General features: G+C 34.6%; 1 protein-coding gene across 2 annotated transcripts in view; it reads right to left on the reverse strand.

The window, feature by feature from the left end:
• CNTN5 (contactin 5) overlaps positions 1 to 27,557 on the reverse strand; it is a 1,363,702-nt gene that overhangs the window by 671,078 nt on the left and 665,067 nt on the right. The gene's annotated exons all lie outside the window — the stretch shown is intronic.

The following is a 27,557-nucleotide window of genomic DNA, read 5'->3' on the forward strand; positions in this document are numbered from 1 at the left end:
GCAGCAATGGCCACAGTTGCCAAACTGTGGAAAGAACCAAGATACCCTTCGAAAGATGAAGGCATAAAGAAGATATTGTCCACATATACAATGGGGTATTATGCCTCCATCAGAAAGGATGAATACCCAACTTTTGTATCAACATGGAAGGGACTGCAGGAGATTATGCTGAGTGAAATAAGTCAAGCAAAAATAGTCAAATATCATATAGTTTCACTTACTTGTGGAGCATAGAGAATAACATAGATGACATTAGGAGTGGAAAGTAAAAGTGAATTGGGATAAATAGGAGGGGGAGAAAAAGCATGAGAGATTGTGGACTCTGAGAAACAAACTGAGGGTTTTGTAGGGGAGACCAGGGTGAACCTGGTGGTGGGTATTAAGGTGGTGGTGGGTATTAAGGAGGGCACATATTGCATGGAGCACTGGGTGTGGTATACAAGCAATGAATCTTGGAACACTGAAAAAATAAAATTAACAACAACAAAGAGAATATTCTCTAGTTTGTATTTAGAATTTCTCACATATGCTGCATTGTCCCTTGGAAACCAAATAAGATGCCAAGAAATATTCTATAAACCATGGACAAAGTGTTTTAATACTTTTTACCTTTCAAGATATCTGGAATATTGGATATGTACTTGAAGGCAATTCTGTCTTTTTAAAAATTCATTTTTCCAGATGAGTGAGCAGTTCATCTTTGGTAGAAAATGAAGTGATTGCTTCATGGACACTTATGGGTACAGAACTTTATGAAGAAATGAATAGCCATTGATCCTTACTTGAGCTCTACATATCCACTGGAATGAGTACTAAGGCTATGGGAAACAGAAAAATCTTCAATATATGGAAGAAATTTTGAAATGTTAGAAAATACGCATTTTCTAATTGATTTTTACATAAACCCTGTGTAAAGGGATAATACCAGAAGAAACTTCAAATAGCTGTATCCATGTAGAATGTAACACAGGTATTGTGGGACACTTGGTGGCATTTGGTGAGCCTGTGACATCCAAAATGCATCTGAGGATCCTCTGTTCAGTACAGAACTTGAGCAATTTATAGGTTAGAGGCACAAAGTGTTCTTCCTATGCCCATTAAGAATCAGAGGGAAGAGGAAAGGGAAGAGGGCAGCAGAGAAGGAGGACAATATGCTCCTTTCATCCCCGGGACATTAGGTAACTAGAAATCATCCTAAATACCCCAGAATTCAACCTAAAGACTGACAGAACAAACTCCACAACTAAAGGGAGAGAAGAGGCCATATCAAAGGATTCAGAGACACAGTTTAGGATAGAAACAAATCACAGGTGCTGAAGAGGGACGGGGCTGTGTTCACAGAGAAGAGCAAGAGAGGAGCACGTGAGGGAACAGGAAAAGATGTCCCCAAAGTCACTGGCTTGGAAAATGAAAGGGACTGAATTGTGTGTTTTTGCAACCAGCAGGGCTTAAATCCTGGAGTTTTCAGTCAGCAGGCTTGGCTGAGATAAAGCCCTGAGGGCATGCACTGCTCTAGGAGAGAAGGCAGGCAAACAAACCCAGGGGCAGACAGCATGGAAACAGTGATCTGAAGAACACCTGTGGCATAGGAAGATTATTCATATTTTTCTGAGCACATCCAGAAGAGGCAGCATTCACACAGACTCCTCTGAGAACAAAAGAATTGGTTAGCATCATTTCCCCTCCTGCCCTTCAGCATGCTCACAGAACCACCTGTAGGAAGCAGAGCAGCTCCTACACTAGGTGCTTAGCATGCTTACACCAAGCCTCACCCACCATACTCTGGTGGAACTGCCCTCTCAAGTCAAGTTTGCTTCAGTCCCACTGTGCAAGCTCCTCCCCCCAAAACCAGCAGAAAGCTCTGCCCATACCATGCCTCCCAACTGGAGAGTTCTGCAGGGCCTCAGTTCTGGTGGAAGTGATGTCAGGCCTCATTTCACAAGCATAATAGAGCACACCTAGTTAAAACTCATCACATTCGAGCCAGAGACCATACACTGCACACAGCAAGCAAGGAGAGCCTCTGCGGATGACTGAAGGATATCCTGAAGGATAGAGTAGCCAAAACACAAAAGCAAAGTACATGGCACACACACAAAAGAAACTCCTTGAAGTGCAGGATTCTATATTATATAACCTCTTCTTCTTAAAGTCATTATTTTCAGAGGCTTGAGACATAACTGGCTTTTCTAATAGGAAAAAGTCAGAGACATAGACAAAATCAAAGACAGAAAAATTCATCACAAATGAAAGAACAAGGATACACCCAGAGATCTAAGGAATATAAATATAAATATAAATAGCATCTCTGAGGGTGGATTTAAAGCAACAGTCATAAGGATACTCACTGAGCTTGAGGAAAGAATAAAAAACATTAGAGAGACTCTTACCACAGAAATAAAAGAGTGAAAAAAATCAATCAGAGATGAAAAACACAATAAAAATGACTGGAAACAGGGTTGATGCAACAAACCACAACCTGGAAGAAACAGAGGAACAAATCAGTGACTTAGAAGACAAAACAATGGAAAGTAATATAGCTGAAAAACAAAAATAAAAATTAAAAAAAATAATGGAACATGACCTTAAACTTAGGGAACTCAGGATCTATGTCAAACATAATAACATTCATATTATAGAAGTCTAAGGAAAAGAAGAGAGAGAAAATGAGATAGAAATTTTATTGGAGGAAATAATAGGTAAAAACTTCTCTAATTGGGGAAGGAAACAGAGTTCTAGATCCAGGAGGCACAGACAACTCCTATCAAAGTCAATAAAAGCAGGCCACACCAGGACATATGATAATTAAATTAGCAAACTATAGTGATGAAGAAAAAAAAAAGTGTTAAAAGCAGAAGACAAAAAAAGTTCTTAACTTACAAGAGAACACCCAATAGTCTAGCTAAGGATTTCAAGAGAAATTTGGCAAGTCAGAAGAGAGTGCCATGATATATTCAAAATGCTAAATGAGAAAAATCTGTAGGCAAGAATATTCTATTTAGCAAGACTACCATTCAGAATATAAAGAGAGATAAAGAGTTTCCCAGACCAATAAAAACTAAAGGAGTTAGGGACCACTAAACCAGCCTGGCAAGAAATATTAAAGGGGACTATTTGAGTGCAAAGGAGATACCAAAAATGACAAAGACAAGAAAAGATCATTAAAACAAAACAAAGACATCCAGAAACACTGAGAAAACAAGTAATACAATGGTACTAAATGCATATCTATCAATAATTGCTTTGAATGTAAAAGGAATAAACATTCCAGCCAAAAGTCATAGGGTGTCCAAATGGATAAAAAAGAGGACCCAACTATGTGCTGCCTATAAGAGCTCATTTTAGACCTAAAGACACCTGCAGATAGAAAGTGAAGGGATGGGAAAATCTATATCATGCAAAAGGATATTAAGAAAACTGGAATAACAATACTTATATTGGACAAACTGGACCAAAACAAAGACTGTAACAAGAAATAAAGAAGAACACTACATAATAATAAAGGGGACAATCCAACAGGAAGATCTAACAATTGTAAACATTTATGCACCCAACCAAATATATAAAATAATTAATAACAAACATAAAAGAGCTCATTGATAATAATACAATAATAGTAGGAGACAACATTCCACTTACAACAATGGATAGATCATCTAACAAAATCAGAAAAGAAACAGTGGCTTTGAGTGACATACTGGACCAGATGGATTTGATAGATATATTCAAAACACTCCACCCTAAAAGGGCAGAATACACATTCCTTTCAAATGCACATGGAACATTCTCCAGAACAGATCTCATATTAGATCACAAATAAGGCCTCAATAAATACAAAAATATCAAAGTCATACCATATACCTTTTCTGACCACAAAGCTATGAAACTGAAGTTAACCACCAGAAAAAAAACTGGAGAGACCATAAATACATGGAGGTTAAACAACATGCTACTGAACAGGGAATGGATCAACAAGGAAATCAAGGAAGAAATAAAACAAAAGCACATGGAAATAAATGAAAAAAAATTTAAAAAGGCCAGAATCTTGAGGATACAACAAAAGCAATCATAAAGAGGAACGTTTTTTAGCAGTACAGGTCTACTTCAAGAAGCAAAACAAACAAGCAAACAAAAACTTAAATAAACAACTAACCTTACACTTAAAGGAACTAGAAAAATAATAACAAACAAAGCCTAAAACCAGCAGAAGGTAGAAAATAATAAAGATTAAAGCAGAAATGGGGCACCTGGGTGGCTCAGTGGGTTAAAGCCTCTGCCTTCGGCTCAGGTCATGATCCCAGGGTCCTGGGATCGAGCCCCACATTGGGCTCTCTACTCTGTGGAGAGCCTGCTTCCTCCTCTCTCTTTGCCTGCCTCTCTGCCTACTTGTGATCTGTCTGTCAAATAAATTAATTAAAAAATCTTAAAAAAAAAAAAGCAGAAATGAATGGTATAAAAATTTAAAAAAACTGGAATATAGATCATGAAGCCAGAAGCTGGTTCTTTGAAAAATCAATAAAATTTATAAACCTCTAGCCAGAATTTTCAAGGAAGAAAAGAATGGACTCAAATGAATAAATGAGAGAGGAGAAACAACAACCAACACTATAGAAATACAAAAATTAAAAGAGATTATTAGAAAAAACTATATGCCAACAAATTAGACAACTTGGAATAAATGGATACATTTCTAGAAACATAAACTGCCAAGACTGAAACAAGAAGAAACAGAGAACTTGAACAGACTGATAACCAGCAAAGAGACTGAATCAATAATCAAAAAACAAACAAACAAACAAACAAAAACCCAAATTCTCAAGCTCCCAACAAACAAAAGTCCAGGGCCAGATGCCTCCACAGGAGAATTCTACCAAACATTTAAAGAAGAGTTAATACCTATTCCTCTCAAATTATTCCAAAATTATATAAAAGAAAGGAAAACTTCCAAATTCATTCTATGAGGATAGCATAACCCTGATACCAAAACCAGAGAGACTCCATTAAAAAAGAGAACTACAGGACAATATCCTTTATGAATATGGATGCAAAAATTCTCCATAAAATAGAAAACTGATTCCAACAATTTATTAAAAAAATATTCCCCATGATCTAGTAGGGTTTATTCTTAGGTTGTGAGGTTGTTTCATATTCACAAAACAATATGATAAATCACATTAGTAAAAGGAAGAATAAGAACCATATGATCCTCTCAATAGACACAGAAGAAACATTTGACAAATAAAACATCCATTCATCATAAAAATCCGAAAGGCATCCTAAATGCCTTCATCTCAGGTCATGATCCAAGGGTCCTGGGATTGAGCCCCGGATCAGGTTCCCTGCTCAGTGGGAGTCTGCTTCTCTCTCTCTCCTCCCTACTCATTCTCTCTCGCTCTCTCTCTGTTGCTATCTCTGTCTTTATTTATGTAGATAAATAAAATCTTAAACAACAACAACAACAACAACAACAACAACAAAAACCTTGGGATGCCTGGGGAGTGACTCAGTTTGTTCGGTAAGGGCCTTAGGCTCAGGTCAGGATCCCAGGATCCTGGGATCCAGTCCTGCGTTCGACTCCATGCTCAGCAGGGAGCCTGCTTCTTCTAGCCTCCCACTCCCGGGCTTATGCTCCTCCCGACAAATAAATAAATAAATAAAATCTGAAAATGAAACAAACAAACAAAAAAAAACCTTAACAAAGTAGGTTTAGAGGGAATATATATATACCTCAACATAATAAAAATTTTATATGAAAAACCCACAGCAAATATCATACTCAAAGGGGAAAAATAAAGCTTTTCCTTTAAGTCAGGAATAAGACAGGGATATCCACTCTCACCACTCTTATTAACATAGTACCAAAGTTCTAGCCACAGTAATCACACAATAAGAAGAAATAAAAGACAATGAAAATAAATAAAATTTGCAAGGAGGAAGTAAAACTCACTATTTGCAGATAGTGAGACATGATACTCTATATAGAAAATGTGAAGGACTCCACCAAAAAAACCTGCTAGAACTGATAAGCAAATTCAATAAAATCAAAATCAAAATCAGTGTACAGAAATCTGTTACAATCTGTACACCAATAATGAGGAAACAGAAAGAGTAATCAATCAAGGAATCAATCCCATTTACAACTGTCCCCAAAAGTAAGATACTAGGATTAAACCTAAGCAAAGAGGTGAAAGACTTGTGAAAGCTATGAAACACTGATTAAATACATACATAAATCAATGGAACAGAATAGTAAATCCAGAAATAAATCCACAAATATATGGTCAACTAATCTTTGACAAAGCAGAAAAGAATATCCAATGAGAAAAAATCTCTTCAACAACTGATTTCGGAAAAACTGGACAGCTACATGCTAAAGAATGAAAGTGGACCACTCTCACCATACACAAAAATAATTTAAATTGGATTAAAGACTTAAATTTGAGACCTGAAACAATAAATACCCGAGAGGAGAAAACAGGCATCAGCTGTAGCAGCTTCCTTCTAGATAGGTCTCCTCAGGCAAGGGAAACAAAAGCAAAAATAAACTATTCGGACTTCATCAAAAAGTTCTGCACAGCAATTTAAACAACAAAACTACAAGGCAACCTACTGAATGGAAGAAGATAATTGCAAATGACATATTTGATAAATGGTCAGTATCCAAAATATATAAAAGTCTTATAAAGCTCAACACCCCATGCTGGGCTCCAGCTTTGGCAGGTCCAGGTGTCCCCGAAGGAGGGGTGGTGTTGGCAAGATAAATGGGAGAGTCACACAGCGAGTTCTGGTCAGTAGTCAGGCATCCCCATTTTTATTCTGACTATAGAGCTTCTTATATAGGTTGTTTAATGGAGTCAGGGGGTTTATATTCATGCAAAGGACATTAAAGGACTCAAGCACTCATCATATAATTTCTCTTTAACAAGTGTTATTTTAGTTAAGCTATAATGGGTACAGATTGGTGCCAGGGATGGGGGATAGGGTCTTGCTTCTTGAGTAATCACGTCCCTCAGAAAGCCATGGGAAGTAGCACAAATATGTGCTTTTTGGTAACCTATTCTGGGGTCTGCATGAAAACAAGATATAGGTTAATAGAAAACCAGAAGCTTTAGGGATAAACTAGATAGTAAAGAACTGTAGGAAAACAAGATACAGGCTAATGGAAAACAAGAATCTTTAGGAATAAACTAGGTAGTAAAGAAGTATAGGAAAATAAGAGATAGGTTAATGAAAAATGAGAAGCTATCTGAAGAAACTAATTATATAGGTGAGAAGTAGGAACAAGAAGGCATTGCTTTTGCAGGAGGCAGGGTGTTATTTTAATGGCTTGGCTTGTGAAAGCCTTGGACAAACATCAAACTAGGGAGGAAACCATCTATTGCGGTACACATCTAAAGTTCTCCATAGTTCTAGGTACAGAATAATTTATCTCCTTGAAGTTGCTCCAGCCAATAAGCCTGAGAGATGTTTGAGGAAGACTAACAAGGGGCTCTTTATATGAGAGAGATACGGGGATCAGAGGAGAAGGCAAGAGACTAACAGACTGTGGTTATCTGAGGGGCTATCCGGCCCTCTGCACCCTGCAGGGCTATCCTGCCCTCAACAGGATTAGGCCTGCTTTAGTTCTAACCTTAACCTAGTAGGGCAATGCCCTCGACCAGGCCTCATGATTCCCAACAACTCCAAAAATGAATAATCCAGTTAAAATGGACACACGACATGAATGGACTTTTTTTTCCAAAGAAGAAATACAGGTGGCAAGCAGATACATGAAAAGATGCTTAGCATTAGTGGTCATCAGGGAAACGGAAATCAAAACTATAACGAGATATCACCTCACACTTCTCAGAAACACCATAATATACAACAGGTGTTGGTGTAGATGTGGAAAAAGGGAAACCCTCTCACACTTTTGGTGGAAAAGCAAACTGGTTCAGTCCTTGTCAAAGACAGTATGGAGATTCCTAAAAAAATTACAATTAGAACTTCTCTATGATCCAGGGATTGCACTACTAGGTATTCACCCAAGGAATACAAAAATATCAATTCAATGGGACAATGAATCTTGATATCTATAACAGCATTATCTATAATAGCTAAATAATAGAAACAGTCCAAGTGTCCATCAATTGATAAATGGATAAAGAAATGTGGTTATATATATGCAATGGCATATTGCTCAACTACAGAATGGAACAAAATACTGCCATTTACAATGACATGTATGGAGCTAGAGAGTATTATGCTAAGTAAAATCAATCAGTCAGAGAAAGACAAATACTATATGATTTCACTCACATGTGGAATTTACGATATAAAACAAATGAGCAAAGGGGGAAAAAAGAGAGAGAGAGAGAGAGAGACAAAGAGACAGACTCTTAACTATAGAGAACAAACTGGTGGTTACCAGAGGGGATGGGTGACATAGGTGATGGGGATTAAGAAGTGCACTTGTTGTGATGAGCAGTAGGTATTGTATAAAAGTGTTGAATCACTAAATTGTGCACCTAAAACTAATATTACACTGTATATGAACTTTAAAAAATAAATTCTTTTGTTCAGTCTTTGGCAAATATTCCCAATTACTTACTGGGAATTACTTAGATCAGAATTAAAGAAATAAGTAAATACAGTATTTTTCTTCAAGGAGCTCTCAAAATATTAGAGAATATATATATATACACACACACACACACACACACACACACACACTCACACACATGCAAATAAAGGCATGAGATCTTTATATCCTAACTAGCAATTATATTGATCAGTGAATTAAGTATATGTGTAAGCAGATATATTGACTATTCTGACAGAGATTGGAGAATACTGCTTTGAATTTTTGTATGCTACCTTTTAGATGATCCTTGCACCCAATATTCTAATAGAGTACAGCAAAACCATCACTATGAAGAAATTTGTCTTGCTTGATGAAGATGCATGTGAAGTGTCAGTATAGGTAGAATGAGTTTCCCACAATAGTAAAAATAATATACCAATTTCATTATATATGCATATTAAGGTAGATGTAGTCCCTCCAGATAGAATATTTGTATTTATCCACTTTGTTACCCAACTCCTTCACTTCTGACATGCCTTTCCAATTTTCTTTTCAGGCAGTGATTGTACATAGACATGAGTTGCCCAATGAAATAAACAAAACAGAGCAAATGCTTTCAAGTGCAAATAACTCCAGCTCCTGGCAAAGTATTGCCTAGATCAAAAATCAATACTGAGAAATGGACTCCACAAAAACAAATTAACTGCACTAGTGACTTGGACTTGTACTGCAAACTTTTGTTCTGCTGTTGTTTAACCCTTTTTGAGTTAGAAATCAAATCAAGGAATAGATTATATATTTAATTTATTCTTTCATTAGGAAACTTCATAGCATGTAAAACCACAGAGTAGTATAATCTCAGAACTCCATACGCTTTCATCTCAAAATCTGTTTTTGTTATTGTCATTTCATTTGTCTATGATGTTAAGGTTTCTGGTACAAACTTTCTATACATATATATGTGTATATCTATGCATATTTTATATATATATATTTCTGGAACAAACTTTCTGGTATATACATACATATATATGTATGTACACACACACACACACACACACACACACACACACGTAATGGGGAGGGGCAAAGGGAAAGGGAGAGAATCTTAAGTAGTCTCCATAACCAGCATGGGGTATGACATGGGGCTATACCTGAGCTGAAATTAAATCTGATGCTTAATCAACTGAGCCATCCAGGCACCAATCTAAAATATATTTAAACTGCAAAGCAACATATTTCATTTAAGAAACTGAGGATGCATGGTTGTCCACTTATTGTTAGATGAAAGAAAATAAGTTTTTAAAGGAATCCTGTTGGGGCGCCTGGATGGCTCAGTCACTAAGCATTTGCCTTCAGCTCAGGTCATGATCCCAGGGGCCTGGGATCTAGCCCCACATCTAGCCCCTCCCTCTCAGCGGGAAGCCTGCTTCTCCCTCTTGCACTCCCCTTGCTTGTGTTCCCTCTCTCACTGTGTCTATCTCTATCAAATGAATAAATAAGATCTTAAAAAAAAAAGGAATCCTGCTATGTAATTTCCTTTAGTCTCTATACTCTATTATCATCCAAAAATGGACATATTAGAATAATAATCTCATTAAACTAGCGAACTAGCCTAATGTATCTAATTTGCAGTGCTTTGCTAAGTTGTTATATTAATGAATATTTAACAATTTGCTGAAACAAATTTAATTGAATTGATCAACATGCAAAATTGTTACAAATGACAAATTTAAACTACTTTCTGGTCCTAATATTTTTATAACATATTTTTGAAGGTTTCTCACATTGATAAGAAACTATGACTGAAAAATTCTAAAAGTCTGAATTCTAAAGTTAATAATACCAAATTTTGTTCACTTGAATTACTATGGATAGGAAGAATCACCTTAATTAAGCACATCAATTGTTAGACTTAAGATGCTTCTCTAAATTACGAGGTACACAGTGCATAGGGCAGAATCTGACCCAGTCCTCTCCTTCCGCAACTTTTCCTACCCTTCCTTCTTCAGCTATTCCCAGTTCTCAATGACAGTGCAATCTAAATGCAATATAAGAAACTAATACCTTGCCAGTTGTGAAGAATCTAAAGAAGAGAGAAAGAGAAAAAGAAGAAAACAAAAAGTTCAGTTTCTTTCCTCTCTTACGTGTTCAAAAGTTCTTAACTGGAACTTACAGCAAAATGAGCAATGGCTCATATGTCATCTGGCAGTAATGAGCAAGAAGAACATATAATACTAATTTCTACTTTTTATTTGTTGTAGAAGGTTTTTTTTTTTTTTTTCCTGGAAATGATGTTCAGAGATTCCATGGAATATGGGGACCTGTTTGAAAGTGAACACATGAATTTCCATATAGCTTTATATGTGAAGCTGTATGTTTTTATGTATAGAAATATTTCTACTTACCTTTCAAAAACATTCTTAATAGCAAACTTGTTGTGTGTGCTCATGGAATATGGGCTTTGCCTGATATGCAGATCTCTGAACTATTAAGAAACTTATTTGTATTTTAAAATTAGTGAAATGCACTGAGACCACATATTAAGCTTCAAGAAGTTAATATTGGTCTTTTAATGTTATTTTAATTATACCCTTTAAACTTTAAATATTTATATTTAAATACATAAAGTATTATGAAAATTAATATTATGCCCCTGAGGAAACTTAGTCCATTTAGAGGTCCATAGAGCTGGCACCTATGTATGGTTTGTATAAATCATGGTTACAAATTATACCAGTTGTGCTTAGCATACACCTAGGACATAGGAAGAGCTCAAACTGTGATAGCTATTGCTATGATTATAATTATTATTAATATTTATAGGTCTTGATAATCTATTTCTATTCCTGGTGTCTTATGCATTGCAATTTATTTTGTATATATAAAATCATATACTGGAAATATAATTCAATCTCAAGTAATACGGCTATAGATCCATGCTCTTAATTAATGTATAGCCCCTTTTTTATCTATATTCCCATCTGCTTATCTATGATTCTAATCTGATTAGGCAAGCACAGTTACAGAAACATTAAGGTAGGCAAGTAAAAGAGACTTACTAATCTTTGAGAACAAGAGTTTTATATTTACATGGTCAACTCTAAACCTTAATAATTAATTAAAAATTAAAATCCACTCAATCAGAGCCCTCTAAACTCTTACCATAAAAAAGTAGGTCAAGAAGAGGAAATACAGAGAGGCTGGTCCAAGGACATAGGGGGATAAGAATTAGAGTTTGGGATATTAAATGATGTCCTTTGAATAATAAGTATATCAGGAGTAATATAAGTGTATAAGTAATGTAAGTAATACAAGTAATAATGAGTACAGACAAGAAGTTACAAAATGTATGGGAAAGACTGAAATAACAGTTAATTTTTAAAGTAACAAGTAATAGTTACAAATTATTGACCAGGTTTTATGTTCTTGCTACTATGATTTGAACATATTCAAATCAGATTATTTCTCAGGAATTTTTAAACAGAAAAGTTCAAAGAATAATATAAGAAACACTCCTTTTCTCACCACCAGAAAAAATACTTGCTATTGTTTTTGTTTCAGTTTCCTGGTTTCAGGTTTCCTGGTTTCCTGGTTTCAGTTTTCCTGGTTTCCTGATAACTTTTTTTTTTAAATTTTGGAATAATATTATAAGGAAAATCTGCATATATTATCATTTACCACCTGCTACTCCCCTTCCAAGATACTACTATCAGGAATTACGTGCTCTTCCAAATTACCCGTTATGTATACATGTTTGTAAATTCCAAGTGTTATCTGTTTTCTTGGGTTCATTCAACTTATATCCATATTATCATGATCTATGCAGTACTCTGTAATTTACTTTTCCTCCGCATTATGACCTTGGTATTCATCCATGCTCATCTGTATAGATCAGCTGCATTCATTTTAATGCTATAGATAGTCTATATAGCTATCGATTATGTAATTTTATTATATTTCATTTATTCAGATCAGATTGACAACACTTCAGATATTTCCAAAGTTTTGTTGTCATAAACCATATCAGTTAGAGTTTATATAGGACAATTAACAATTTTAATCTGAGTTTAGTGCTATTATTTTTAAATGATTAGAAATCCGCAAAAGAGTTATCAAAGTTTAGGAAACCATGAATAGTTCAGTTAGGTACAGATATTAGCAATAGAGAGTCATTTATTTTTTGCCTAGCAAGTTACTATGCTGGAAAATGCAGCTGCATGAAGAGTTGCCTGATGGGAGTTGTGAACTTTGATGGAAAATACAGGCAACCATCTGACAAGGAAGAAACCAGGAAATAAATAATCTAATTTCACTTTTCCTTTGCCTTTCTACCCATGTTTCTGATTGTCTTAATCCAAACAGAAGCTGGAGAAAAAGAAAGGCCATTTGTGCAGTCCAAAAGCTCAGCCTGCCAGAACACAGAGACGGGATAGGACAGACAATAGTGGAGAAGGAATCTGGAAGAGAAAACAAAGTAAAACAAAGCAAGAAAACTAACTATTCTAATAATCTTGTGTGCTGGTGTCAAAATAAGCCTAAATATTTTCATAGATAGTAGGTAGGCAAGGTTTTTGTTGTTGTTGTTATTGTTTTGTTTTGTTTTAATATTTTAGGTGCTGTTATTCAGTTAGGCTATCAGTCTTCTCCAAATAGCTTTGATACTGAAAATACAAAAATTGTTAAGAATAAAAATAGAATTCCCATTTTTAAATCTTATTCTTAGGTAGATTATGAAGTGTTTCATTGGCATATACATATGTGTAGACTTCTAACTCAGGAATTTAGAGAACATTAAAAAATTGCTTTCCTATTTATATAACTTTCTTGTTTAGTTCTTTTCTAAAGATGAAACATTCAAGAAAGCAAAAATAAATTTTAAGTGAGTTGCATCCATTTTAAAGGGCTTCTAAATTCTTTTAAGTTTATTTTCCATTGAAAAGCACAGAAAGCAGAGAAAAGCTTTTTCTTGTTTCAAAATACTGTTTTAGCACATCACTTGGGACTTCCTTTTGCCTTGGTTTTATACTTTTATATATAAAGTGACTGTAATAAAATGAAAGCTGTGAACCCCCAAGTGCCACCTTGAAAATTGTAACAAAACTGACATGAACATACAAATATATAAACATAATTTACTTACCAACCGTGAGCTTATCATTTTCCCTACAGATGCTGTCATTTAAAGGACATTTTTCCCTTCTCCTTCTTACTTTGTTTTCACAGTTATACACACAACAAATAAATAAATTTGTAAAAATAAAAATGCTGCCATGTCCCTGGGATTCAGTTTCCCAGCAGAGGCTACATTTCAGAAAACAAAAGCCTCCTTACTTCTAGAAGCTGGCAGGTGGAAAAGTAGGGTGCATAGTAACAAAAGTACCAGGATAAAATTTTATATTCCTTACTGTTATGATTTCCAGTTTTATTATCTACCATTTACTGAGCTCCTACTCTATGCTGTCCAGGTTCGTTAAAAATACATAATCTTATAAGAACTGTGAACTTTTGGTAGTATTATTTTCATATTAAAGAAAAAAGAAATTGGGTCTCAAAGAATTTAAGTGACTTGCACAGAGTAAAACAGCTAATCTCTTACTTAATGAGGGTATTCTGACCTCTGTAGTCATTGACTTTATTGCTTTGGATTCTTATAAAACTCTACGATTTTCACATGCCTAAATTACATTTAAAATATTTCTTAATTAGAAACACACTGAAGGGGCACCTGGTTGGTTAAATGACTGCCTTCAGCTCAGGTCATGATCCTGGAATCCCAGGATTGAGTTCCTCATTGGGCTCCCTGTTTGGCGGGGAACCTGTTTCTCCCTCTGACCTTTCCCCTGTCATGCTCTCTCTCTTTCTCATTCTCTCTCTCTCTCTCTCTCCTCTCAAATAAATTAAAAAAAAAAAAGAACAAAAAAAAACTTAAAAAAAAGAAACACTGAAAAATAAGAAGGGAAAAATCCTTAAAACTCCAAGTTTAAATTATAACAAGAAGTAAAATTGTCCTTTTTATAGTCAAAATCATGCCCCCTCTCCATTTCTACACAGGTATCATTAATAGTATAGCAAACATACCTTCCTATTTTTCCTCAAATCTATATAAACATTTATGTACATATTCTGCTTTCTACCCATGTATCTCCTAATTGCATTGGGATGACCAAAATTCACCTTCATTACACTGAGAGATAAGATTTTAAGTTGTATAGCTTCCTCTTGTGGAGCAGACAGGTGTTTGAGGGGATTAGTGTTGACAGGAGTCACTTCCTTCCAGGAGAGCTTTTATCTTGCCTACTTCTATTTCCCTATTCCCACTTCACCGTTGTTCATGACCAATACTATTGCTGGAAAATATAAGATGGAGTGATGGGGAAGTGACTGGGCAGAAGTTTCATCTCTAGGAATATGTACTATATTAAAAAACGGAAGATGTTTGACAGAGGGAGGGTGCATTAAGTACTTATCTGAGAAGTGTATAAATAGGACCAAGTAAGAAAGACTAGAGACAGAGAAAACAGATATGAAACTGTGTAATTATCCAAGAGAATTATCAACAGATAAGAAAATTGATAATTCTCTATTTATCTCAATTATCAATTGTTGAGAATTATCAACAACTTCTAAGAGTGAAATAAATATCATCCTGAAGATGAAGTGAAACAATGAGAAATGGCAATAAAATCAAGAAGGCATTGCAATTGGACAGAGTTAAGTGTGGAAAAAAAAGAGACACCAGGGATCCTCAAAAATATTCCAAAATTTGGAAGTGGACTTTGATGAACATTATTATCAGGAGAGGAAAAGATTTGGGAGAAGTTTGAAGTCTACTAAATTTGAACTGCTAAATGGATATCCTGTGTAATGATCTGAATTGTGTCCACCAAAATTCAGATGTTGAATCCTAACCCCTAGCACCTCAAAACATGACTATTTGGAAGTAAGGTTTTGAAGAGATAATTAATTTGAAATATGGTCATTAAAATAGGTCTTAACCCAGTATTACTGATGTCCTTATAATTAGCGGGCACTATAACACTGAAAAATATAGAAAGAAGATGATGTGAAGACACAGGGAGATGACAGTCATCTACAAATCAGGGAAAGAGCTTTAGAAGAAACCAACCCTGTTGGTTTTGACACCTTGATCCCAGACTTTCACCTCTTGAATTGTGAGAAAGTGTATTTCTTTTGTTTAAGCCATCTAGTCTGTGTTACTTTGTTATGGCAGCCTTAACTAATACATCCAGCTAAAACTGCCTAGAAAATAGATGTGTTTGAAAGGATTCAGAACAGAAGTTTAATCTGTGAATTCTGTAAATAGTGGTAACAACTGAGGCCAAGAAATCCCGAATGAAAACACTATAACACAAGAAGGCAGCATTGGTTAGTGTAAGGGCTTAAAAAAAAAAAAAAAATCTATAATAATAGCTACTAAGTAACCACCAGTTTATGTTTTCAACCCTCACACCAATACCCAAGTTAAATATTTTTTTACCACTTCTGAAAAAGGAGTCAAGGGGAGATTAATTTTTTTGTCCAAAGTAATATCACCAGTATCAGAACCTGAATATAAATCCAGACAATCTGGCTCCTGATCCCTCATTCTCAAACATACTAAATTGTTTCTGTAATATTTACTTAGAAAATATTTAGCTATTTACTTCTCTTTGGATGATTTTTGCAGTGATCACAATACAAACATTAGCCATACTTTTTTTCCTGACTAACAGGAATGTTAGGATACTTTAACCTATCCACACTTCCAGTTCAATAGAAAAAAAAAAAGTACTAAATATCAGGACTAGGATTAGAATGCAAGTGAACTAACTCAGTGTATCTTCTTCCTGTATGCAGAATTAAACTTACAACACTCATGGTGCCAAATTTAGTTTTTCCTCTCTACCTTTCTACTGAAATTCCTCTGACAATAATCAGTGCCTTCAGAATTTCCAAATTCAATGATGTCTTCCTGACTTTATCTAATTTGACTTCTACATGAATATATTTTCTTAAATTTATTTTACCCCTTGCCTTTCATCACCTTCCTTTCTTCTTTCCACACTGTTTCTTCTTGCTTATTTTGTGAGCATTCATCTTCCAATTATCCTCTAAGTATAATGTTAATCAGGTTCTGATCTTAGCCTTTAAAACTGTTTCTTGGACCATTCCCCATAGTCCAACCTCATTTTCCAGTATATCCTGTATGTCACTACCTGATTAGTTTTCTAAAATACAGATCTGATGCTCTCTCTGCTTAAAGCATTTTGTCGCTTGGATTGAGATAATGTTTGTGCCCACCTCTTGAACAATGTCAAAAACCTTTCCTTGATCTGGGCCTCACCTTCTTCTTCTGCCTGACATGTAACCTCTCTAGTAAATGTGCCCTCTTCTCTCATACTGAAATACTTGTCTTCAAAATGGGCCAAGCGCTCCTATGCCTCCCCACATTTTAGATGCTTCATGACTAACTTGCTTGGCCCATTCTTCCTCATGATATTTCAAAAGACCTAAGCTTCCTGTTTTAAATAAGATCTTTTTGAAAATACCCTTCAAATACTGCTCTCCTTCCATCCAAGAGAAAACAATGGGCTTTCCTTCTGTGGTTTATATCATGGAGGACATATGTCTATTGAAAGTGATTACTTTTCTGTGTGGTATTCGTTTTGCTATGACTGTAGTTTTATCTTCTGCGCGAGACATAACTTACGAGGAAAAAGTCTATCTTCTTTATCTTTCTGTAGCAAGTTCATAGAAGATACTCTTGCTTGTAAAATTTGCTTGATAAATATGTCTTGCAACTCTAAACTACACTGGGTAAGTTTCAATTTCTGATTAAATATGTAGAACAATCTTCCTCTTTATTTCCCATCAAGAAATACCTCATTTTTAGGCCAGAAAATTAATGGAAATATTTCTACTTTATAATATTTCTAAGTATGCTATTACTGTAGAATGCAGACATAAGCAGGAGAAATGTCTATATGTGCCAGTTTTAAATAGAACACATTGTATTCATGAAATATGCCAAATTGACAATTCTAGGAATAGGAGTCTATTCTTGTCAGGTTCATTATACACTAAAAAATGGTCACTGAGAAATTGAAGTGCATTTTTTTCCTCTCTTCTTTTTAAGAATCCGTAGCCATTTACTTGGGGAAAGTAATTTCTGGAGGTTTCAAATTGAAGTTTGTTCCTCATTTCACCAACATTTGACCCACACTTCTTTTATAATCCTAGGAACATAGAAATTCTGAATTATCTAGGGAGGGTACATTTTTAGTGTGCAGTTACATCTCCATTCATAATTAGTAAATGGTGTAACAATATTATTTTTTAAACAATGTAGAATTTTTTTTTGCAATATACTATGTATCAGGTCTAAAAGAAAGTGGTCATTTTAGTGGTTCCTAGAAGACACCTTAAACAGGTGTGCACATTAGTGATGGTTTAAATAAAATCCTCCTGATAGAAGAAAATGTAATGATTTAAAGACCCAATGACTTTCTTAATCTGAAAATTGAGTTCTGAGAAAGGTTAATCAGTGACACTGAGACTTTTCTTTCATGTCCTAAGAAAATTAAGAATTCTGGAATCCTGAATTCTTTAAACCATAGCTTCCTAGTTCACCTGTTAATAATAATAATGTTAAATACCTGTATAAAACTAATTTTGACACATTCTCTACTTTCAGTTTTGTGAAGTTAAAAACAACAAGTCCAGATGCCTGGGGTATTGCGTAGAAATCAGTTTTAGGGGATAGTAGAAAATGAGAGAGAAGTCAAGAGGAGAGGAACCCCCAAGCAGATCCAGTCCATAGATTTCTATGGCTTTGTCTTCAGAGTCATTCTCAATCATCTTTGCACCTCGGCAAAGTGTTCCAACCCCTGAGCCTTAGACAGGGGAGAGATGACATGTTTACTCTAACAGTAATCGTAGATCTCCAGCTACAGTTCATTTGGAGTGAAGCTAAAAAGTTTCTTGCATTATTATAAATTTAATGATTATAATAACTGTGAGTGCATTTATAGTATACAATTTTATTCTAATTGTTTAATATAAATATGTATCTATATTAGATTATGTGTATACATTTATATTTTCTATGCCATTATATTGAAGTGCTAAATCATAAAATTGGACAGCCATATGAAGATCATCATAAGGTGATTTGTGCAATTGGAAAAATAATAGTTTGAATTTCAGATAGGCTGGTTACTTAATATTGCCTAGCAATATCACATTAAAATTATGAAAAAATAAACATAACTAAAGGGATTGAATAAGGATAGAACATAATAGTTTTTTTTCTAATCTGTAATTAAAAACAGATTTGATTTCCTGCATAGCATTATAATTATAATATTATTAAAAGTGTTTTTATTAGGGGTGCCTGGGTGGCTCAGGCCCCACATCTGGCTCTCTGCTCAGCAGGGAGCCTGCTTCCTCCTCTCTCTCTGCCTGCCTCTCTACCTACTTGTGATCTCTCTATGTCAAATAAATAAATAAAAATCTTTTAAAAAAATGTTTTTATTGAAAAATATTACTTTATTTTATCCTCTACTAACTTAAGCAGTTTGTTAATTACCTGAAAGTTTTTACAGAATCCATTCTTTATTTACTAATGCTATTAATATACATGCTGATATTACCTTACAGTTAAGTAAATTGCTCGCTGTGTGGTTCTGAAATATATCAGTTGTTTATGATAAGAAAAATATTCTTTTATCCATCCTTGTTTTTTCTTTTCATTGAAATCAGTTGTTTCAGTAATTCCATGTGCCTCTTTCTAGATATTGAGTATAGTATTAAATCTCAAATCCTAATCTTCCACATACATAAAAAATAAGCTGAATTTTTATTTCAATATTCTGAGAAGCACTGTGTGTTTCCTCCCTTGCTGGTTTTGTAAAAATGATTTTATGGGAACAAAAATTAATGATTCTGTAGGATAAATTCATGAAAATATTTTGTGCCTTTAAAAAAAAGAGATAACCTAATTCTACCTTTTATTAATGTGAAAAATAAAGCTTTCAGATTTAATAGGTGCACTGATGCTGAGAATAGGAGACAGGGTAGAGAAAACAGTCCACAGTGCTTATCAATGTACATGAACAGGAAGTAATAATGTTAATTTATCTCCAAAATAGCAAATTGCTTTTTTGCAAATGATCCACATGGGTGCAATAAAAACATCAACATTAAAGAATCTTTGACATGATAAATAATTAAGAGATTGGGCAAGGACTTGATATAAAGTTTCTACTGTCTAATGTACATATTACTAAAACCCAGGAGTATATTTCTGGAGATGGGAATTTGCTGCTTTCTGTTACATTGGTAAAATAAAATATCAATTCCAACATGTAGAATTAATAGTTAAATATTAACAGTAGATCTGAATTGTGACTAAGAAATGGGATGATTTGGGGATGCCTGGGTGGCTCAGTCGGTTAAGCCACTGTCTTCGGCTCAGGTCATGATTGCAGGGTCCTGGGATCGAGAACCGCATTGGGCTCCTTGCTTGGCAGGGAGCCTGCTTCTCTCTCTGCCTCTGCCTGCTTGTGCATGCTCGCTCTCTCTCTCTCCCTCTCTCTTTCTCTGTGATAAATAAATAAATAAAATCTTTAAAAAAAATAAGATTTTATTTATTTAAAAAAAAAAAGAAATGGGATGATTTTGTCTTAAGAAAATCCATGTTTTCTGTCATCTGTGACCATAAACCTTAATTGTGTGAAATGGGAAGTGAGGTATGGTTGTTGTTGTGGTGGTGGTGGTGTGTGTGTGTGTTTGTGTGTCACTGTGTAGAAAAAGATACCTACTTTAATTATTTGAGTCACTGATGAAGAATACAAAAAAAAAAAAAAAAAAAAAAAAAAACAGGAAACCATGTTCACATGGTCATAATAAATCAAACAATAGAGAAAGGTAAGGCACACAGCAGAAAGTCTCCTCATACCCATCGACCCTGATTTCCTCTTACACCTTTCCCAGCAGTGATCACAGTTGGCAGTTCTTTTAAAGATCATCCCAGCAACATTCTAGACATATATGTATATCCAAAAGAACAAAAATCAATATTTTGTTTGTTTGTTAAAGATTTTATTTATTTGACAGAGAGAGACACAGTGAGAGAGGGAACACAAGCTGAGAGAGAGGGAGAAGCAGGCTTTCCACCGAGCAGAGAGCCTGATGCTGGGCTCAATCCCAGGACCCTGGATCATGACCTGAGCAGAAGGCAGACACTTGATGACTGAGCCACCCAGTCACCCCAAAACGCAATATTTTAAATCTTGTTTTGAACTGAATATTTTGATGATTATTATTTTTGTCAATATGAAACTACATCCTTTATACCTAATGAACTATTTGAATGTAATATAATTTGTTAAATGATTTACCTATTGATGGATATTTAAGTTTCTTGTTTTTCAGTCTTGAATGAAATATATGAATTACAATCACATCTTCCCAATCTACCACAATGTAGATGTGTACATATATGATATACAATTTAATTCACAAATTAAAGCCTATTTGAAAATGTCTATTGGACAATTTTTATTTAATAATAATTTGAGCATTATTTTTATCTTGCTTATTATTTTTTTTTTTAAAGATTTATTTATTTATTTGACAGGCAGAAATCACAAGGAGGCAGAGAGGCAGGCAGAGAGAGAGAGAGGAGGAAACAGGCTCTCTGCTGAGCAGAGAGCCCGATGCGGGGCTCGATCCCAGGACCCTGGGATCATGACCTGAGCCGAAGGCAGAGGCTTTAACCCACTGAGCCACCCAGGCGCCCCAATCTTGCTTATTATTTTTAATTTAATTTAATTTAATTGTTTTCAGTGTTCCAAAATTCATTGTTTATGCTCCAAACCCAGTGCTCCATGCAATACATGCCCTCCGTAATACCCACTACCAGGCTCACCCAACCCCCAAACCCCCACCCCTCCAAAACCCTCAGTTTATTTCCCAGAGTCCACAGTCCCTCATGGTTTGTCTCCCCCTCCAATTTCCCCCAACTCACTTCTCCTCTTCATTTCCCAATGTCTACTGTGTTATTCCTTATGCTTCACAAGTAAGTGAAACCATATGATAATTGACTCTCTCTACTTGACTTATTTCACTCAGCATAATCTTTTCCAGTCCTGTCTATGTTGATACAAAAGGTAGGTATTCATCCTTTCTGATGGAGGCATAATACTCCATTGTATATGTGGACCGTATCTTCTTTATTCTTTCATATGTTGAAGGGCATCTTGCTTCTTTCCACAGTTTGGCAACTGTGGCCATTGCTGCTATGAACATTGGAATACAGATGACCCTTCTGTTCACTACATCTGTATCTTTAGGGTAAATACCCAGTAGTACAATTATAGGGTCATAACGTAGCTCTATTTTTAATTTCTTCAGGAATATCTACACTGTTTTCCAAAGCGGCTACACCAACTTACATTCCCACCAACATTGTAAGAGGGTTTCCCTTTCTCCACATCCTCTCCAACACTTGTTGTTTACTGTCTTGTTGATTTTGACCATTCTAACTGGTGTAAGGTAGTATCTCAATGTGGTTTTGGTTTGAATTTCCCTGATGGCTAATGATGATGAACATTTTTTCATGTGTCTGCTAGCCATTTGTATGTCTTCTTTGGAGAAGTGTCTGTTCATGTCTTCTGCCCAAGTTATGACATGATTATCTGTTTTATGTGTGTTGAGTTTGAGGAATTATTTGTAGATCTTCCATATCACCCTTTTGTCTATAGTGTCATTTGGAAATATCTTCTCCCATTCCATGTGTGGGTTGTCTCTTTGTTTTGTTGAATGTTTCCTTTGCTGTGCAGAAGATTTTGATCTTGGTGAAGTCCCAAAAGTTCATTTTCACTTTTGTTTCCTTTGCTAATTCCATTGGTATATTGATATTTTACCATATAGGCTAGAGAGAAAGACGTTGAGATAATGTTAAGGTAATAGGGATATTTGGGCAACATCATAATAGATCCTAGGGAAATTTCTTTCTCCAAAGAGTGAATTCCTTTAAAAAAAAATGCTTTCTTAGAATTTAGAGGAAAATTATTACTAAATTTTTGGCTTTTGTACTCTTGCTCAAATACAGATAATTGAAAAAATGTTACTTCACATGCTAATAAGATATTATTGCTTTAAGTTTCACATGTCTAAAGTTCCCCTAGCAAAGCAACAATGTATATACCTTCATAAATTCAATCTCTTGTGTTATGTTGCTTAACTACTACTTTCTATGGTTCTAAAGTTAAAAAAATAAAATAAAATAAAAGGAGATTGCTATGTGAAACGCTTACTCTCCTAACAGTAATAGAATGCATTTCTTTCAATAGTAGGCCTGTACTTTTCTGGCATAGTCTTAACATATTTATTATTCAATTTGTAAGTATTTGGCTAGCCAAATTTCAGAAGTGAATACTTTAAAGAAGTTGACTTTTTGCTTGTTTTAGTATTCAATTTGTACTTGTGAATATGTGCTGAGTCCACCAGAATTTTTTCAATAATGCTGTCACAAGCAAGTGCCACTATCTTAATTATCTCAACAGTAAATTGTCTACAAATTAACTGGTCCAGCTTTTACTTGTTTGAGCTTTTGTAAACAGCCCTGATTTAAAAGTATAACGGTAGGCCATTATTCAGATACAATTCCATTTCACTGACAAAGCAGGAAAAAAAAAAAAAAAGAAACAAAAGTAATTGATTTCATTGTACTTTCACCTTTCTCTGTGTCTTTTGTTAGCTAAGTATTTTATTACCTGTAAGAATTATTACTGAGAAGTTATATATAATTGCTGTAGATGTGCTTGCTTGCTGTCTCCATATATACATGTGCATGTATGTAAAGTATTTAGTTCTGTTTGTGGACCTATGGAAATGTGTGTGGATAGATGAAAATTCAAATTTTTATGAAGATTTTTTATTTTCATTGTGGTTAATTAGTAACATTTGTATTTGGTATGTAGTGAACTGTTACCAACCTAAATTAATATTATTACAAATTATTGATGCCATTTGAATCATACATATATATCTTAAGAATACTTTAAAATAGCTGTTTTATTTTAATTTTCCAAGTACCAGAAAGAGTGAGACGTTGTTTTTCATTAAAGGTGAAGTGGGTAGGAGAAGAATAAATGAAACAAGACGGGATTGGGAGGGAGACAAACCATAAGTGACTTTTAATCTCACAAAACAAACTGAGGGTTGCTGGGGGGAGGGGGTTTGGGAGAAGGGGGTGGGATTATGGACATTGGGGAGGGTATGTGCTTTGGTGAGTGCTGTGAAGTGTGTAAACCTGGTGATTCACAGACCTGTACCCCTGGGGATAGAGTATTATGCCTCCATCAGAAAGGATGAATACCCAACTTTTGTAGCAACATGGACGGGACTGGAAGAGATTATGCTGAGTGAAATAAGTCAAGCAGAGAGAGTCAATTATCATATGGTTTCACTTATTGGTGGAGCATAACAAATAGCATGGAGGACATGGGGACTTAGAGTGGAGAAGGGAGTTGGGGGAAATTGGAAGGGGAGGTGAACCATGAGAGACTATGGACTCTGAAAAACAATCTGAGGGTTTTGAAGGGACGGGGGGTGGGAGGTTGGGGTACCAGGTGGTGGGTATTATAGAGGGCACGGATTGCATGGAGCACGGGGTGTGATGCAAAAATAATGAATACTGTTATGCTGGAAATAAAAAAAATAAATTAAAAAAAAAAAAGGTGTAGTGTTTCAATTTAGAGTTGTTTTTCATTCCAAACAGTGTTATCTTAAAAAATAGTTGAAGAAGCAATATATAATGCAGAGGTAATGAGAGTTCTAGACAGGTCAAATGTCTACCTTAAAAATATTAATACTAAGTTTTCTTAGAATAATTTAAGCCTTAATTTGCCTGCAATTTGAATCAAGTCAGTAATGAAAGGAATACTCTGATTACTACTGCTAAGTCTGCAACAGTGTAAGTAATGAAAGGATTATTATGACTTTTGCCTGATCAAATTCAGAGTTCATTCTATCAGACCTATTCCTTTAACTTAATCTAATAGGAAAAAGAGTGAATTGCAGCTGAATGTCCTTCTCTGGTCTAGAAGGCAAGGTGACCCATTTGACATAGAACTTAATTCCAATGAATGGTAAGCAAACCAGGAAGCAGGGATATAGTGTGGGTAATGTACAGAATCCTGAATAAATACAAGGTTCAACTTGCCTCTACCAGACTTGTCAGGGTCCCATTTATGTCCTCAATCATTATTGTTACAGGGCCTGGTTGGCTGAGATGCCAAAGACCAAGTGCATGAAAATTTTTGCTGGCCTCCAAATGTGTCCTAGGGAAGTGCATTGTAATTAACATCATCTTAGTTAAGGTTAGTTACTGACAGGAGTTAGTGAATAACCACCTCATTCTTCATATTATTTATTTATTTGTTTGTTTGTTTATTGATTTATATTTTATTTATTTTAGAGAGAAAGGGGGAGACCGAGCATGAATAAGGTGTGGGGGAGGGAGTTGTGGGAAAGGAGCAGAGGGAGAGAGAGAGAATCTTCAGCAGGCTTCATGTCCATTGAAGAGCCTGATGTGGGGCTCAGTCTCATGACCTTGAGATCATGACCTGAACTGAAATCAATAATCAGACACTTAACCAACTGAGCCACCCAGGCACTCTCATTCTTACCCTTCAAATAAATTATATAAATCATTTAAACTAATTTTATTTTTCAGAATCTTCCTTTGGAAAAACCAAAACGAAGATATTGCTACTAAAGCTTAATTTATAAGAGCAGGTATATAAGCCTTAAAATTAAAAAAAAAAAAATCAATAAAACTGATCATGTAATATCTTTAAAATATGAAAATGCATTATAAAAATTAAGGAAAATATAATTTATGAAAATATAAATGTTAAACATATTTGATCATTCCAATGTTAGTGAAAATTAGTAAAAATTGTTCAAAAATAAAATAAGTTAAAGAAAATTTAATCATTAGATTTAAAAACTAAATAATAATAATCTTTAAAAAAATATAAATATACTCCTCCAAAAAAATCTGTCCGTGTTTTCATTTTTCCATTTCTGAGTGTTTTTTTATAAAAAATCGCCCCTACTCTAAGCTTTCTTTATAACTGTATTTTTCTGACTCCATTTTCAATTAATCCCATCTCTTAGCTGATAATTTTGAGGTGCTCTTTTAAAATACTTTTTTTTTTTAGCAGAAACTGCAATTTATTTTTAAAATGCAGTGTTTTGGACTTTTCCCTCTTCATGTTACAAAGCATATATATATATATATCTTTTTTTCCCATATTGTACCCTTATTCAAATTTGGTATTACCGTAATTGTATTCTATTTGTTAAATAAAACTTTTTTTTAAGTTCTCTCATTTTTTTGGTGATTCTGGCTAAAGATTTATCAATTTTATTGATCTTTTCAGAGAACTCTTGGTTTCATTGATTATTCTATTGTTTTATAACCTTTAATTTATTTCTGCTCTAATCCTTATTATTTCCTTCCTTCTGCTGGGTTTTGACTTTCTTTTTTCTTTTTCCAGGTCCTTTAGGTGTAAGGTTAGTGTGTTTACCTAGTCTTTTTTGCTTTGTGAAGTAGGCCTATAGTGCTGTAAAATTCTCTTTTAGGACAGCTTTTGCTGCATCCTAAAGATTTTGGTATTTTCATTTTCATTTGTTTCCATTTTTTAAAAATTTCTTTTTGATTTCTTGTTGACTCATTTATTGCTTAGTATCATGTTTTTTAACCTCCATGAATTCTTGTTCTTTCCAAATTTTTCCTGTGGTTGATTTCTAGTTTCACAGTGTTGTTGTTGGAAAAGATGCATGATATGATTTCAATCATTTTTAATTTCTTAAGGCTTATTTCATAGCCCAACATATGATCCATTATGGATAATGTTCTATTTGCTCTGGAAAATAATGTGTATTTTGCTGCTTTATGGTAGAATGTTCTGAATATATCTGCTAAATCCATTTGGTCCAATGTGTCATTCAAAGCCTGTTTCCTTGCTGGTTTTCTGTCTAAATGATCTATCTATTGATATAAGGGGGTGTTAAAGTCCCCTATTATTATTTATAATTGCCAGGGTTTTTCCTTTATGTTTACTAATACTTGCTTTGTGTGATTAGGTGCTCAAATGTTAGGTGCATAAATATTTACAATTTTTATATCCTCTTGTTTAATTGCCACCTTTATCATTATATAGTGTCCTTCTTTGTCTCTTGTTACAGTGTTTGTTTTAAAGTTTATTTTGTCAGTTATAAGTGTTGCTACCCCAACTCTTTTTGCTGCTATTTGCATGGTAAATGTCTTTTCACCACTTTACTTTCAATCTCCAGGTTTCTTTTTTTTTTTTTTTAAGATTTTATTTATTTTACAGACAAAGATTTTTAGTAGGCAGAGAGGCAGGCAGAGAGAGGAGAAAGCAGGCCCCCTGCTGAGCAGAGAGCCTGACATGGGGCTCCATCCCAGAACCCTGGGATCATGACCTGAGTCAAACAAAGGAAGAGGCTTTAATCCACTGAGCCACACAGGTACCCCTCTCCAGGAGTCTTTAGGTCTAAGTGAATTTCTTATAACATATGGGTGGGTCTTGCTTTTTTATCCATTTAGTTATTTAGTCCATTCACATTTATATTGAGTGCATAAAAAATGAATCTTGGAACACTGAAAAAATAAAATTAAATTTAAAAAAGAAAAAAAAGTTCAAAAAGTACAGTAATTATTGATAAGTGTGTACTTATTGCCATTTTGTTACTTGTCTCATTATTGTTTTTTGGGTTTTGTTTTGTTTGTTTTTTTATCTCTGTTCCTTCTCTTGTTCTCTTATCTTGTGGTCTGATGTCTTTCTTTAGTTATATGCTTGAATTTCTTCCTCTTTATGTTTTGCACATCTATTACAGGTTTCTGGCTATGATTACCATAAGACTCACATATAATATATTACATTATAGATTA

Source organism: Mustela erminea, chromosome 9 (genome assembly GCF_009829155.1).
Source record: "Mustela erminea isolate mMusErm1 chromosome 9, mMusErm1.Pri, whole genome shotgun sequence".
NCBI lineage: Eukaryota > Metazoa > Chordata > Mammalia > Carnivora > Mustelidae > Mustela > Mustela erminea.